This window comes from Pseudorca crassidens, chromosome 2 (assembly GCF_039906515.1).
Source record: "Pseudorca crassidens isolate mPseCra1 chromosome 2, mPseCra1.hap1, whole genome shotgun sequence".
In the NCBI taxonomy this organism is placed as follows: domain Eukaryota; kingdom Metazoa; phylum Chordata; class Mammalia; order Artiodactyla; family Delphinidae; genus Pseudorca; species Pseudorca crassidens.
In genome coordinates, this window is record NC_090297.1 from 138,039,204 (window position 1) to 138,055,647 (window position 16,444).

The 16,444-nt window shown below is 41.6% G+C and overlaps 1 long non-coding RNA gene across 1 annotated transcript; it reads left to right on the plus strand.

The window, feature by feature from the left end:
- Nucleotides 1–963: 963 nt before the first annotated feature.
- LOC137211872 (uncharacterized) lies at nt 964–15,730 on the plus strand. The gene is made up of 3 exons (XR_010937260.1): nt 964–1,076; nt 6,508–6,576; nt 15,583–15,730. It is a non-coding gene; the product is annotated as an uncharacterized lncRNA (long non-coding RNA).
- Nucleotides 15,731–16,444: the final 714 nt, after the last annotated feature.

A 16,444-nucleotide genomic window follows, 5' to 3' on the forward strand; every position in this document is an offset into this window, starting at 1 on the left:
AATTCATTTATGTGTTTCTTCAGCATATTCCCTGCAGGTAAGCATATTCCTAAGTCAGTAAGTGTTTAAGGGGAAATGCTGTTCTAAGCAAGACAGTGACTGGTGTAGAAGGTTTAGAAACTGACCACCTCATAATACAAAAAAAGGGGAGGGGTACGGGAGAGTTAGAAATGTACCTCCCATTTAGCAAAATATAATTCTTAAAGATTCTCTTTTGCTTCCCCTGTAAGTGTCTCTAACAACTAAAACGGTGTCCAGACATATGATAAATATTTGCTGAATGAATGAATGGGGAGTAAATCCCTATTAGGCTGTGCTCTTCCCCCTCCTTCTTTAGGGACACAGAGACAGTGAAACTCAGTGACCTTCCAGCCTCTGATTCCAGCTTTTCCTGAGGCCCATCTGAATTCCCACCCTTATCCTCTGAGGGACATTTGTAGGCCCTTATACTAAATTTCAGGGTTTGCTTCAGTTTGCTCTACTTAGTTTTGTTGCATATCAAACATTTTTTTAAAATGAAAACTAAAAAGAGCCTTGGCCGATAAACAATGAAAACTAGATGTGTGCCCCAGCCCAGGACTCTAAAACAACAGATTGCTAAAGAGAGATGGGAGATTCTCAGAGGTGAACACGGCCACCTGGGACACAGGGATCCTAGAGATAAAGGAAATGGAGAGGCAGCGGGACCCCCCCAGGGAATTCTCTCAGGGGGCCAGACACGCACAAATGATAGAAGATGTGGCTCCTGACCAAGAAGGAATCCACAGGCTGGGCAGAGATCAAAGGCAGAGTACAGGGAAAGCTGAAGCCCAGAGTGAGCTGAGGCCGCACAAAACACCAAGGACAACACAAAGAGCTCTCAGTGTCAGAGGAAGAGCAGGGAGGGTCGCTGTTCGGTGCAGACGGTGTCACATCCACAGATGTCCAAAAGCAGAACTCCTCAGCTTCTGCTTCGTTCCCGTGTTACACAGGGAATGAAGACCCAGACTGAGGATGGTGAGGAAGCTGATAGCTGCTCTAAGGAAATTCCAGTTATTTAATCCAGATTCATTAAGTCCCAGGAGCTGAAAGATTTTGTGAGTATGATCCCTAAAACCTTGTCAATAACTGAAGATAAAGTTTAGCAAAAAAATAACATGGAGATAAAGAGGAAGAGGAATCAAAGATAAAGAAGCCCTTGGTGGGGCTTCCCTGGTGGCGCAGTGGTTGAGAGTCCGCCTGCCGATGCAGGGGACACGGGTTCGTGCCCTAGTCCGGGAAGATCCCACATGCCGTGGAGCGGCTGGGCCCGTGAGCCATGGCCACTGAGCCTGTGTGTCCAGAGCCTGTGCTCCGCAACGGGAGAGGCCACAACAGTGAGAGGCCCGCGTACCGCTAAAAAAAAAAAAAAAAAAAAAAGAAGTCCCTGGTGTTTCTAGCCAGAGTGGCTGGGAGGCCGGTGGCACCAGTGGCTGCTGCAGGAAATGGAGGAGATGGAGAGGTCATCCATCCGCTCCCATAGCTTTGTACAAATAAGTCTCAAAGGATGCTTCTGGCCATGTTGTCTCTGCAAGGCATAAATCTGAGATCCCCATCAACATCTCAGCAGCTGGGCAAGAGGAGGCTGGGAGTGGGAGAGGCGGGGTCTCCCATCAGCACACGGGCCACCAGGGGATTCTGCAACATGGCCTTGACTTTCTAGCTGCTTAAAAGCCTAAATATACTGGAAATGTTTCCTCTGTGACCTCAAACAAATTTCTATAAAGGTAAATGAATATCAAAACAAATACAAAAATAGCCAGAAATTTAACAAATGTCTGAGAAATCTGGAATTTGGACTCCCTGGCAGAGTCCTGTGCTCTTCCTCGCGGTGCTTGTGCCCCCCAGGGACCTGGCCCTGTGGGCCTCAGCCTCGAGCACATTTTAGCTGAAGGAAACCGGGCCTGCAACTCCGTCTATTCCCTTAGCCATTGCCCTGGGCCCAGGTGCCTTCTCTGATCCCACAGGGGCCCCTTGAATGGTCTAGAATTCTTCTCTGGCTCCGGCTGGGGCACCTTGACAGAGAGGTGGGTGGGAAGCAGATTGTCCCTGCTGGCGGGACTGGAGATTTGGTGACGCCTAGCTTTCCTGAGGTGATTTGTGAAACTACAAATAAAGGACTGCTGAGGTCATTTGCTAAAGTCAAATGGAGACAGACTCTTTTTTTTTTTTTGATACCTTGTTTTTATTTCCTTTTGCTGTATACCAGGACGTGGTATTGCTGCAGCATATGGTCCTATATTTAATATTTTGAGCAATCTCTACAGTTTTTCCATAGTGGCTAAACTATTTATATCCCCACCAACAGTGCACAAGGGTTCCCTTTTTTTCCATCCTCTCACCAATGCTTATCTCTTGAGACAGACTCTTAAACAACTAGATTTTCTCTGCCTGGGGAAAGAAGCAGGTGAATCCTTGCTCCCCAGGGCTTTCATTTTAACTCTGGAGAAATCTGTGTCATCTGCTGAAGCTCCCACTGAGCTGTTTTCAGACCCCAAGCAGGGACTCTTCGGATAACCTCTCACTCTGGATTCTGCTCCTTGGATCTCCATAGCAACCTGGGTACCAGCTGGAAGACCTGAAATCCAGCAGGGCCCTGCTTACCAGGTCTGAGGAAAAGCACTGAACAGGTGACAAACAGGAAGTCTCCTTTTGCAGAGGTTTTTTTTTTTTTCTTTCAAGATGAGTTCTGAGGAATAATAAAATGTGTTTAGTTGACCATGAAGTTAGCTTTAAAAATCAGATTCTTTTGCTCAATTCCAGGACAATGATTAACAAATTGGCTCTCGGTTATGTTTTTAAGTCAAATGTTCACGTTTTAAATTTAGCAATTCAAGGACCAGCAATTCACTTTCATTTTGTTCAGGCAAACGTCACACCCCTGAATTAGCTGTTTTCTAAACTACATTGTGATCATTTTCTTATCAATCTTCATACTTGTCGTTTTAACTGTGAAAAAGAAATGGAGAATTGAAATCCAAGGTTGATATCAAGCTTCCCAATCTGCATACGCTAGTGCCCTCCTAAGCAAAGTCTGACTCAAGGTCCTTGTCCTAAAAAACCCTACATGTGATTGGGGCTGATAAGACGAGCCAGAGTAAAACAATAGGGACAATACCAGTTCAGCTGAAAATATGCTCTACGGTGTGTGGGCTGGAAGCCATTCCCAGAAGATGGAAATGGCTTATGCTTAAGTTCTTAGGACTTTGAACAAATGTATTCAAATTAATTCTTCTTTCCTCCAGAATTCAAGTGTTTCAGTAGATTGGTTGTTCTGACGTGCCATCTCCCATGAACAAAAGGGATTCCTGTTTCTCTTTTGGCTGTCTTTCAGCCACCTGGCTTTCAATAAGATACTCTGTGCTTTTTATAACGTGTGAAACTACAACACCTGTCTAGACCTCAAATGATTCCTCTGGGCCCAGTTTGCAAAATCTCGAGCCAGTGTTTGATTGGTTATCATTATTGCTCTTGCTTCAGAAACTATTTCCCAATCATTTAAGCACCCAAGGTGGGGTTTCTGCACTTCAGCTGCACTCCATGCTTCTGTTCACCAAGAACCCATTTGGGGAGATAAAACCATAGAATCTTAGGTTCTTTTGCTCCCTGTGAACTTGAAAAAGGCTCACCTGTTACGTTTAGCCAATTGGTCCTCCAGTTTAACTCTTAGGACTGAAACCCCCATGTCAAGGGTGAATGAGGGGGATGTTTCCACTTCTATTGGAGGCCGGTGTTAGGCTGGGATGTGGGGAGAGGAGGGGGAGGGGGGTCCACATGTCCAGGTGATGGATCCAGGCTGCAGAAGCCATTATTCATAGTATCTCTTTTTGCTTGACCCATAGCTGGCCATCAGGCAGTTCTCAATAACCCGAACCCTTTCTCCCTCACCCAGTTCCTGGGTGTCTCTTGAGTCATATTCAGGAATGAGGAAGTAAAAGGGGCTGTGAAATGAGGCTCATTGTCATGTGGTTCTCTTTTCCTAATTTGGTCTGGCAGGCCTGGGCACAGGGGCCTGGGAAACATATATTTCTTGGCAAGGGTAGAAGGGAAATCTAGTGCCTTCTATTTTCCCATTCGGTGTCTGAACTGACATTCTGGATGAAAATCTCCAGAGGACAAGAGCTGAGCTGTAACTATCCTTTCTTTTTTCTTTTTTTTCCTTTTCTCTTCTTATCTGTCCTAGTTAGGGCACATATGTGATTTCTAGGCTTGGAAAATGCATCTTTGCGATAAGGGTGATGCAGAAGACAAGCAAAAACGTTCACTCCAAAAAGCTGTACTTTTGTGGCAAATATTCATTTTCCCACCAATAGGGATATGCCAAAAAAGTCTATATTTTTCCAAACTTTCTATTTTTAGCCCTCTTTTTCTTCTGGTGGCAGAAAACATAATCTCATTCAGTTCCAGGCATACTCAAACACTTCAAGTTTAAACCTACTCAAATTTCCCTACTCTGAAATTTCCAAACTTTTCTAGGCATCTGTCATTCCCTCCTTTTTGAAACTAGCTACTTCTGGGTTACTTGGCCTTCAGCGTCTCTCTTATCGGTACCCATCCAGCTGGTCTCTCTCCCTTTTTTATCTTTTCAGGGGTGGGGAGAGTGGTAGCAGGGGAGAGGGTTTGGAAAGGGGAGGACGGTGGAGAGCAGAGGAGACCACCGCTGCAAACATTCTCCATCTCTCCACCCTATTTTTCAGTGTTACTTAGGACCATTGCTTTTGAATTTAAAAGCCAAAAATTTGTTGTCTTTCTTCTCTGGCTCCACCATGACAATTCTCCTCTGAGACAAATGGCAGCCTCCTATTTCTCCACAAGAATCTGGGGGAAGGTCACAAAATGACAGGGAGGGTGAGGGACATATCCTCCATTAACACTTCACACTATTACATCATCATCATCGCAGTTGTTATTGCGGAGAAGCTCTTCTTTAAAGCTCCACCCCTTCTACTATTGACTCTCAACAGTGGATGCCCCATTGTTGAGCAAAGGGCTCAGGGCCACGCCAGCGGCTCATTCTCATTCAGTCCAGGCTGGAACTCAGGGCACAGGGCTCACAGGTCCTCGCTCTCCCAGCAACCTGAGGCAAGGTGTGCTTGGATGGGCAGATGTGGGACCCTGTCCCCTATTGTCCCTCCCTTCCCTTCTCTTCCCTTTCTTCTTTCTCTTTTATGCTCCCTCCCTCCTTCCTTCCCTTCTCTCTTTTTGAACTATAATTTACAAGTAGTCAAATGCACACATGCTAAGTGTATAGCTAAGTGAATGATTACCTGTGTGTGCCATCACCACCAGAGTGCTGCTTCCTTTTCATGGGAGATCATGAGTGTAGTCGTGCAACTGGGACAAATACAGCCTGAATTTGTGCACAGAATGGTCTGACTTTGGGTGCCAGCTGTTTATAGGGGTTTGTGGCTTTTGAATTCCTCAGTTCCTTCCACCCCAGCTCAGATTGCTGGGTCAGAAATGCTCCATCAAAGAAACTTCCCAACCCAGAGGCCCTGCAGGGTCCTCTCGACCTGCTGGGGAAGGAACTTGTCACCGACTGACCTGTGCAAAGCCCCAGATGGGAGAATCAGTGGGTCTATTCTAGACTCATCAGTCATGTGAATGTCTTGCCCAGGATGAGGAACTACGTCTTCTGGGAGCATCTCAGCGTCACCCTGCTTGTGGTGTGGGCTGAGCTGTGGGGGAGGCCCACACAGCTGCATTCCCTGGTCAAGTACTAGCACAGAGCCACGAAGCAGAATCAGGACTAGGCTATCAGCTGAGAATAGATCTGAGGTTTTTTGATTTCATCCATGATCTTTGATAAGTTTTCTCTACTGCTTTTAGATGTTCCCACAATTAACAGGATCTTGGGTCCCCTCATAAGGCAACAGACCAATTCCTCCAGGGACTTTACTCTGAAAGATGCTCACGGTCAGCTCTGGAAAAGTTGACATTGGTACAACCTTTCTGGAGAGCACCTTGGGATATGCTTGTGATACACTTTTATTCGGCATTCCACTTCAAGAAATCTGTTCTGCTGAAATATGCAAATGTGCAAATACACCCTTCCCCCGCAGCACATATACACATTGCAGCAATGTTTATAATGAGTATAATAGGTAAGAATTTTTTTAAAGCTACGCCACCACCAACAGGGAGGTGTTTAGGTAAATTATGATATATGTGCACAGGAATAGAATGAGGTCTATCTACATGTGCTGCTATTGAAAGATGGCCAAGCTACTACAAATAAAGCAACACAAACAAAACAAAAACCTACAGAAGAGTTTCATACCTTTTTGATAAATTAATAAGAATATGATATTAGCACATGTATTGGAAAAAGGGAGAGACTTGCAGGATTAACACTGGTTATCTCTGGGATATGGGAGAAATGCTAGGGGACTTTTATTTATAGCTTTTATATTTTGGGATTGTTGTAATTTCACAATGAGCTTGTATTACTTTTGAAATATGAAAAACTATGTGTTTTGTTCTTTTAAGAAAAAGGAAGAAGTCTTAATACTGGTGAGAGGACAGAATTTTTCCCATGACTGCTTCCAGAAACTCCAGGTTAGTCTATCTACAGAACGGGTCCCAAGGGGAGGGAAATAGTAAAACTGGGGTGGAGTGTGCAATGAAAGTCTCTGCTGGGCCCAGAGACTCTCCTTCACTCAGGGAGCTGGTGGGTGTAGGAAGCAGCCAGTGACCCCCATGATCCCGGCTTCCTGGTGTTCACACCCCTGTGCAATCCTCTCTCCCTGAATGTGTGCTGGACCTACTGGCTTGCTTCTAGTGAACAGAACACAGCAAATAAAATAAGCCAGTAATAACTAAAATAAAAAGGAGGAATAAAAAAATTTTAAAAAACTGAAAAAACATGAAAAGAAAAAAAAAGAATACCACAAAAGTGATGGGATGTCCTGTCCAAGATTAGGTGACAGAGGCTGTGTTTCCGTCTTGCTAGCACTGTCTCATCCTCTCTCACTCACCCACTCTCATGAAGTCGGCTGCCATGTTGTGAGCTACATGACTGAGAGACCAGTGTGGCCAAAAGGACAGCCGCTGGGCAACAGCCCGTGAGAAACTGAGGCCCTTAATCCAACAACATGTGCAAAACCGATCCCCCTCTTAGTTGAACTTTGAGCTGAGGGCACCTCCAAGCCCTACGCCTTGAGAAAGACCCTGAGCCAGAGGACCCAGCTAAGTTGTGTCCAAATTCTCGACCCACAGCAACTGCGAGATGATAAATGTGTGCCGTTTTCAGCCTCTCAGTTTTGTGATAAGTTTTGAAGTGATAGAGTAGGGAAACGAACGTGACCTCCTACTCACTCAAATGGGGCGGAGTCTTTGGGGGAGGGGGCAGTACCTTGTTAATTTACTCTACCTGTGTGAGAAGGTCACCTTTTAAGACTTTCACTGGCGTTTCTGAATTTGGAAAACAAGGGTATTTCCAGGGAAGGTAGAGATGCCTTGGGGAATGATGCTCCGCCTCTTTGTACAAATGTTTCATACATCGGGGGTCTTCAAATGTGAATGTTGGAAAGAAGTATTTGTGGTAACCAGCCCCCAAGATGGCTTCCAATCCTCCAAACCTCCTGGTATTCACGTCCTCGTGCAGCCTCACAATGAGTCAGAGCTGACCCGTGAGACCACCAGAGGGCATGACTGTATGTGACTTCCAATGTTAGGTCATAAAATTGCAGCTCTTGCCTTGCACACTTGGACAGTTTTCTCTGGTGGAAACCAGCTGCCATGTCATGAGGACACTCAAGAAGCCCTGCTCTGAGGTCCATATGGAGAAGAACTGAGGCTTCTTGCCAAGAGTCAACAAAAACTTGCCAGCCTTGTGAGGGAGCCACCTTGGAAGCAGATCTCCAGCCACAGACAATCCTTCAGATGACTGTAGCACTGCTTATATTTGACTACAACTTCATAAAAGACTCAAAGCAAAATATACTCAATAGGGCTTCCCTGGTGGTGCAGTGGTTGAGAGTCCGCCTGCCGATTCATGGGACGCGGGTTCGTGCCCTGGTCCAGGAAAATCCCATATGCCGCGGAGCGGCTGGGCTCGTGAGCCATGGCCGCTGAGCCTGCGCGTCCAGAGCCTGTGCTCCACAACAGGAGAGGCCACAACAGTGAGAGGCCCGCGTACTGCAAAAAATATATATATATACATATACTCAATAAGCCACCACCAAATTCCTCACCCACATGAATTGTGAAAGATAATAAATGATTATTATAGTTTTAAAAACAAACAACCCAATCAAAAATGGGCAGAAGACCTAAATAGACATTTCTCCAAAGAAGACATACAGATGGCCAATAGGGACATGAGTAGATGCTCAACATCGCTAATTATTAGAGAAATGCAAATCAAAACTACAATGAGATACCACCTCACACCAGTCAGAATGGCCATCATTAAAAAGTCTACAAATAATAAATGCTTGAGGGTGTGTGGAGAAACGGGAACCTTCCTACACTGTTGGTGGGAATGTAAGGTGGTGCAGCCACTGTGGAAAACAGTGTGGAGGTTCCTCCGAAAACTAAAAATAGAACCACCATATGATCCTGCCTTTCCACTCTTGGGCATATATCTGGGTAAAACCATAATTCGAAAAGATACATGCACCCCAATGTTCATAGCAGCACTATTCACAATAGCCAAGACGTGGAGACAACCTAAATGTCTATCGACAGATGAATGGATAAAGAAGATGTGGTATACATACTCAATGGAATATTACTCAGCCATAAAAAAGAATTAAATAATGCCATTTGCAACAACATGGTTGGAGCTAGAGATTATCATACTAAGTGAAATAAGTCAGAAAGAGAAAGACAAATACCATAGATATCACTTATATGTAGAATCTAGAATATGATACAAATGAACTTATTTACAAAGCAGAAACAGACTCATAAACATAGAAAACAAACTTGTGGTTACCAAAGGGGAAAGGGGGTGGGGGAAGGATATATTAAGAGTTTGGGATTAACAGATACACACTACTGTATATAAAATTGATGAACAACCAGGGCCTACTGTATAGCACAGGAAATTATGTTCAGTATACTGTAATAAACCATAATGGAGAATTTTTAAAATGATTATTGTTGGTTTTAGCTACTGTGTTTTAATTTGTTATGTGGCAATAAGTAACTACATTCTTGGTCATCTTTATTGTTTAACATTCATTTATTCAACCAACATTTTCTGCACATCTGCTATATATTGGGTAACTGCTAGACAGGGGAGAAATATGGTGAGCAAAAACAGACGTAATGCCTGTTTTCATGGAGTGGACCATTTAGTAGTGACAAAGATAATCAGATAATCATATAAATTCATGTAAATTACAATAGTGTCAAGTGCTACACAAGAAAAGGGCTATAGCTACTCAGGGCTATGAAGGGGACCTAATTTAGATCAGATGGAGTTAGGAAAAGTTTTCCTGAGGAACTAAACTGAATGAGGAGTGAGTTAGGTGAATGGGAAGGGGAAGAGAAGAGCATTCCAGGCAGAGGAAGCAGCATGTGCAAAGGCCCTGTGGCTGGGGCTCAGAGATTGAGGAGGAGCAATGAGGCTCAGAGACAGAGGCTAATACACACAGAGTTTTGTGGCCATGTTAAGGAGTTTGGATTCATACTAAGACCAATGGGAAGCCTTTGAAACCTTTTAAGAAGTAGAGAAATATAATATGATTTTGATTTTAAAATCTTTTATTTAAATCTGACTGTGTAGAGAATGGATTGAAAGGCATCTGTGAGGAGTGATCTGTGAGGAGATCAGTGATCCTCAGTGAGAAGGTTGTTTCAGTAATCCAGGTACTGTTACCATCAAATAGCATGTTTACAATTCCCAAGCACAGTCAGGTTTCTTCTTCTTATTCTTTACAAAGAGTGAGTTATATAGACATAATTTTTGGCCTCTCGGAGCCTATCGTGTAAAAAATCAGCAATGGTAGGGTCAAATGGGATGACATGCAGACATATAAGATAGCTGGAAAATTGAGAAGTAACTCCAGCAAAGACCGAGATCAATCAGTCAATTAGTACAGAAAGAAAATATAACTAACATTTCTTGAAAATCCAATAGATATGTTAGACATTTGACACTCCTTATTGATTTATGCCCCATAACAACTTTATGCTGCAGATGACATTGTATTTACAGATGAATACACAGGCTCAGAAAGGTTAAGCAAATTAACAGAGATCACATAGCTTGTGTGGTCTGTTTGTTCCAAAGTAAAAGCTTGTTTTATTCCACCATATCACCTGTATTTCTTATAATATTCCATTTGAAGTCCTTCATGTAGTGGAAAAAGTTTTGTTTATAACCAAACTCTTAAATTCTAATTGATCACTGTAATGTATATATTTCTCTAGGCGATATAATTCTCCAAGCTAACTTCATTAAAATGGGGACTATACCAATATTCATGCATTCATCATTCAACAAAAGGTGCCTTGTCCTTCAATAACATATATGAGGGAGCCCAATTACATGCAAGTTTTATAAAGTGACCAGAGATAAATAATCCATGGACTCTGCCTTAGAAGAATCTATTTATGAAACACATATTTATTGTTTTCTGGAAGAAGAATCCCCTGTTTCTGAAACTTTTCTCTTTTATGTTCCATCCACGGAGTTACTGTGATACTTCGCATGTTAGTAAAGTGAGATCCAGACGACTACTCACAGTTGATTGGTCCAGAGGTTGGTTCTAGACTCAAGCTGGGCCAATCAGAAACCTTCTCTGGGACTTTGGAAGTTGAACTGAGAAAGAGAAGTCAGTCTTGGTCTGGGTGCTTGAACTTCAAGATGGAAAACTTGGGGGGCTTCTGATGGACACGTTTTGTCACTTGACTGGTAAATGAGAGGAAGCTGGTTGGTAATAAAAATAAGAATGGAGCAGACCTGCAGAGAAATGTAGGTATCAGTTTTAGGTAGTAGGCACATAAGGTTAAGCAAAGCTTTAGTTAATATCATCTTCTACAGCATTGGGTAGCACCATTTACGCTGATTTCCTATGAGTGGCACGCCTTAGAACGCAACCCCAATGAATGGGGTCCCCGGGAGTTGTGATATTAGACAGTCCTATTTTTAGTTGGAGATGGGGCTGTAGATAAAGGCCAGGACCAAATAACTCAGGTATTGAATATAATTGAATGGCACGCGTACTGTCACTTCACCCCTCTAAAACCCAGTGCAGACATCACTAATGATCATGGTTCGCCTTCCTGCTGGCTCCCAACATGTCCTACTCAGCACAGCACTCCAGTCACCATTAAGCAGCATGTGCCTTGCCTATATACTTCCTGATCCAACAGCTGTAGCATGTCATTCATAAATGGCTTTGTCTCAGCAGCAGATGTTTTTCCCTCTAGCTAGAACAAACACTGGGGATTATATCCAAATTAAGGAAATCTTTTGCTTTTTGTTTGAGGACTAAGAAAATTGGAACCAATGTTCAATCACTTAGTGATACCATGATATCAGTTAATTAACTTGTTTTAATACCTGAAAAATAAGGATTGAATCTTACATACACCAAGTAGCCCCTGGTTTGTATTGGGTTGGCCAAAAGGTTGATTTGGGTTTTTCTGTAACATCTTATGGAAAAATCCGAACGAACTTTCTGGCCAACCCAATGGATACTTGATTGAATGACAGTGAATTGTACCTTAACATGTGAAATACTTAGGGTAGGGTTAGCTGTCCATCTTAAGAAAACTACCCTCAAGTCCTGAAAAAGGCAAGCAAGCTAGTCAATTAGGAACTCTGTGGGACTTCTGCCTGAGGACCAACTAATCACTGGGATCCTTAAATTTGGAACTGTAATTATTGAGAAGGAAAAAAAAAATCAATGTTTTCAAATAAAAAAATCTAAAATTGAAGATCATAAAAACAATAAAGGAAACTTTAGAAAATTTTTAATTTTGGAGCTGGGAAAACCTTTCTAAGTATGACTTGAGCACTAAAAACTATGAATGAAAAGATTAATAAACTCAATTATAGAAAAAGGAAATAACTTTTTTCTTCATAATAAAAACCATCATAAAGTCAAAAGACAAACTGCAAGAAAATATTTGATATTTCTATGACAAATAAAAGGCTTATATCCCTATGATAAAAAGAGCTCCCACAAATCGATAAGAAAAAACCCCATCAAATTGGGCAAAGGAAATATAGAAATAGAAAAGAAAACTGGCTCTTAAAACATATGAAAAGATGCTTAACCTCATTTACATGAAAAGAAATGCAAATATATGATATCATTTTTTTTAACCTATGAGATTTGCAAAGATATAAATGTCTGATTACAAACACATAGGGAAGATGGGCGGAGGGGAACAAACGTTCTCCTACATCACCAGAGGAAGTGTCATTGGTGTTCTAAGGAAGGCAATCTATCAAAATTATAAATACGTATGCTTTGACCTAAAATTTCACTTTTAGACATTTATCTGTAAATAGGTTTGAACATATGTAAAATGGTTTATGCAATGTTGTTAAACGTTAATTCATCGTAGCATCATTTATAATTACAAAAGATCAGAAACCACCTAAATCAGTAGGGAAATGGTTAGGTAACTTATGGTACATTTATTTATACAATAGAATATTACAGTCATAAAAGGGAATAAGGGAGTTCTTTAGGTACTGACAGGAAATTATTGCCAAACTAAACGAAAAAGCAAGGTGCAGAACACTATTTATAGTATGCTAGTATTTATATAAACAAAGGGGGAAATATATAGGCATTTGCTTATAAATGCATACACTATATCTGTAAGGATACCCAAGAATTTAGTAATATTAGTTGGTTGTTAAAAGGGGAACTGGTGGGGGAGGGGAAAATAACCACAGTACATCTTTTTTGTCTTTTGGATATTGAACAATACAAACCAATTTATTTGAAAATAAATAAGTAAATTAAAATTTTAAAAAAGATAAAATACACTGACTTTTAACTCAGTCATCAAATAGAAGAAAAGCTTAATTTAGAGGTTCTTCTGGAATCTTGGTTCAATTTTTGGATAAACAAAAGGAGGCATGGTGTTATTCAGTGGCATTGTCCATTTACAGCATTCAGGACCCTAAGAGTGGACATGATTGGAAAATCTTAAGTATAAATAGTCAGGAAAGGTGGTTATAAGTTCATGGATGCTATTTAATCATTTTTACCTTTAAGGAAAACAAAAAGCATTGGGACACATCTCCGATCTTAGAAGGTGATGCCACAGAATAACGAAAGCTGGTCCATTGTAAATTCCCTTGATGCCACTGGCAGTCAGATGTGAGCTGGAATTCTGTCCTTCGGTCACCTTCTCTGGTAACTTGCAGAGCCACACACTATAACAGCTGCACATGTTACCCACCATGGCTCTAATTTCCACCTGAGGCTGATAAATTTTCTGCCTAAATGTCCACATTGAAGTGAATTGAATTTGTGACTAAACTTGATTGGATCTAGGCTATTTGAACCTAAGGAGGATTTTACTCTCTGCATAGCTCTCAAACTTTTGCTTCTAATATGTTCTCCTATTCAGGCATCCTAGGACCTGTCCATAGAACTTGGAGATATCTTAGTCAGATGATTTGGCTCAATCAATATTTTGCAACTAACAGATATCTGCTGAGCATCAACTATGTCAAGGGATTGTGGAGAATGAGTAAGACATGGCTACTATGACTCCAGGAAGGCCATAGAGTCTTCTGGAAGACTCATAGGAAGGTCAAGAGGGTGTCCTGGGGAACATTAGCTAAATGCTCGGCTGGAAAATGTGTTAAGTCTTAGAAAGCTGGACTGTGGAATTCAGTAGGTGAGTCACATACCATTCAATTTGTATTTCATGTATCCGGCCTTTACGCAACTGTCTCATAGTGAAAGAGATGAAAACATAGATAATTTATGCTTATTCTCTTTAAACATACAAGTAACATAAATGATGAAGGAAAACGGAAATGTAAGTGTGAACTCTGAATCCTCTGGTGCTTGTGGGTCATCAATGTGGGGAAGTAGCACCACCTTGAGGCCGATGAGATGCTGTATTTCTGTGCGTCCCAGGCTTCTGTAGCTTGACGGGCTGGTATAAGAGGCAACTCCATTTTAGTACACAGAACATTTTAATGCTGGGGTTTTCACCTATTCTGTCAGTGATGTTGGGCTGAGGTGGAGAGGCGGGGTGGGGGTGGGGCAAAAATCCATGGCAGGAATACGGACAAAAGAAGCCTTCTTTTAGAGCACTCGTTTCTAAAATGTTCTGAGCTCATTTAATTTGTTTTTTAATTGGGCTTACCTTCCCATTCCTAATCACTTTGGTGCTCTTTTGTACTCCTTTTGTCTATAAGGTTAAGTTATTCGTAAATCGAAAGGGAAAATAACGTATTTAAAAATTGGTCCTAGATTTCGGGTTATTTGCTCAACGGCTGGCCAAAGCAATCTATGGAAATAAAAATCAGCATTTTTGCAGTTTAGAAATAAGCAATTCAAATATTTTGAGTCATTTGGGGAATTGTGGGAGGGCATTACTTAATCTGCCTGAGAACCACATATTTAATTAGTAGAAATGATTCTGAGTGCCTGAGCATGAGCGTAAGACAAACTAATTGGAAAAATGAGGCAGGAGGGTAGAGAGAGGAAAGAGAGGGAAGGCAGTAGATGCAGGGACTGAAGAAAGAGAAAAATAAAATAGAGAAGAAAAGAATTAGGGAAAGGAAAGGATACAGGGCAAATGAAAACAAGAAGTGGGAAGGGTGGAGAAGACAATGGCAGGTTAGAATTTATCCAAACCCAACCCAAGGCTGGCCAACATGTGATGGCGCCATGCACGAGGAACACAGTCAAATATTTGCTGTTGGGTTGGTGCCTGGTGAATGGTGGGTTGGTTCCTTATCCATGCAGTCTGTGATTTTGATCCTGATTTCCTCACACCCAGAGTTATCTCAGGAATTTCCCATTTCCCAGGATTTCTCCTCAAAACTAATCTTCAACTGGCTTTGAAACTGGAATGTGAGAGCACTCCAGAAGCGTGGACAGAAATAAGCTTCCAATTTGGGGTACCTCCAAAATGGAACACCAGGCAATCATATTGAAGGTGGCCAAAGTGATTCCTAGGATCAATTAAGCAAATAATTTTTAGTTTATGACCAATAAACTCTTTAACTTGGCTAATGAAATGAGAGATTGCAGCTCTGGTTCTTGCTAAATGGAATTATGACAAAAACTAATGAAAACAGAACTTCATTAGTTAAAAGACATCATCTATGAAAACATGGAAAAGAGGAACCTATTAAAAATACTGGGTAAAGCGCAAGACACAAGAGAAACTGCATGCTTTGAGAAACCCAACCCTCAGTCACTTTCTTGTAGTGGAGTTATGTATGTTTTGGGAATTGGCCTCTACCTTACTCTTTAGTAACCATCAAAAGGCAAGTAAAACTCATGATATAAAAATAGCAACGCTACGCTTTGTGTGCTACTGAGTATGCCTCTAGCGTAGCAGCACTTCTCCAAATCTTTCTTTTGACTTCTCTGCTTGTCAACTTTTGCTTCGTTTAAGCGCTCCGGAGTGGATTTTACCTCTCAAGAGTAACGCCCAAGCATCAAGATTAGAGATTCCTAGAGAAAGCCCAGTGCTCATCTGTCCTGGAAACACCTGTGTTCCCCAAGCACCAGAGTTGAGAGACAAGTGTGGTACAACCTTGGAGTCGGGCAGATGTGAGTTGGAATTCATTTCCTGCAAACTGTGTGTCTTATGCATATTCTCTAAGCTTCAGTTCTGAAGATAAAGTATGATAAGACTGACACATAGTTAAGTACTCAATAAAGGGTGGCTTTCGTGTTTTAGTCCACCTACTCTCACTCAGAATCTTGCTTCGGAAATTAAAAGCCATTATTACTACCACACGCTGGGGGTACTATGCCTTTGGTTTCCTGCTATTTGTGTTATATTTATTTGTGTTATATCTCATAAGCTTGGGTGACTCTGGGCCACATGGACCTATGCAGGACTCCTGATATTGTTTCAATGTTTCAGACTACTTTTAAATGAACACTAAACATAACTGATGTTTTAAGAAATGATCAAAAATACTTAAAGGATAAAATTATTCATATCCATTTTTTATAAGTGAAGCTCTTTATTACTTTCTTATAAAATTTAAATTTCCCATTCTTTTACTACTGTAAAAGGGGTGAGACTCAGTGACCATCAATGTCTATTTCAGCTAAAAATTTTTATCAAAAAACTCATGACTTTCTTGAATGTCCCTTGGAGATACTTTACCACAACCTAATCCTCTTAATAAATTTCACTGTCTATAACTTTGTTAAAAACATTAAAACCATAAGGACAGTGACAATTAAACCTACTTTGGGGCTCCCCTGGTGGCGCAGTGGTTGAGAGTCTGCCTGCCGATGCA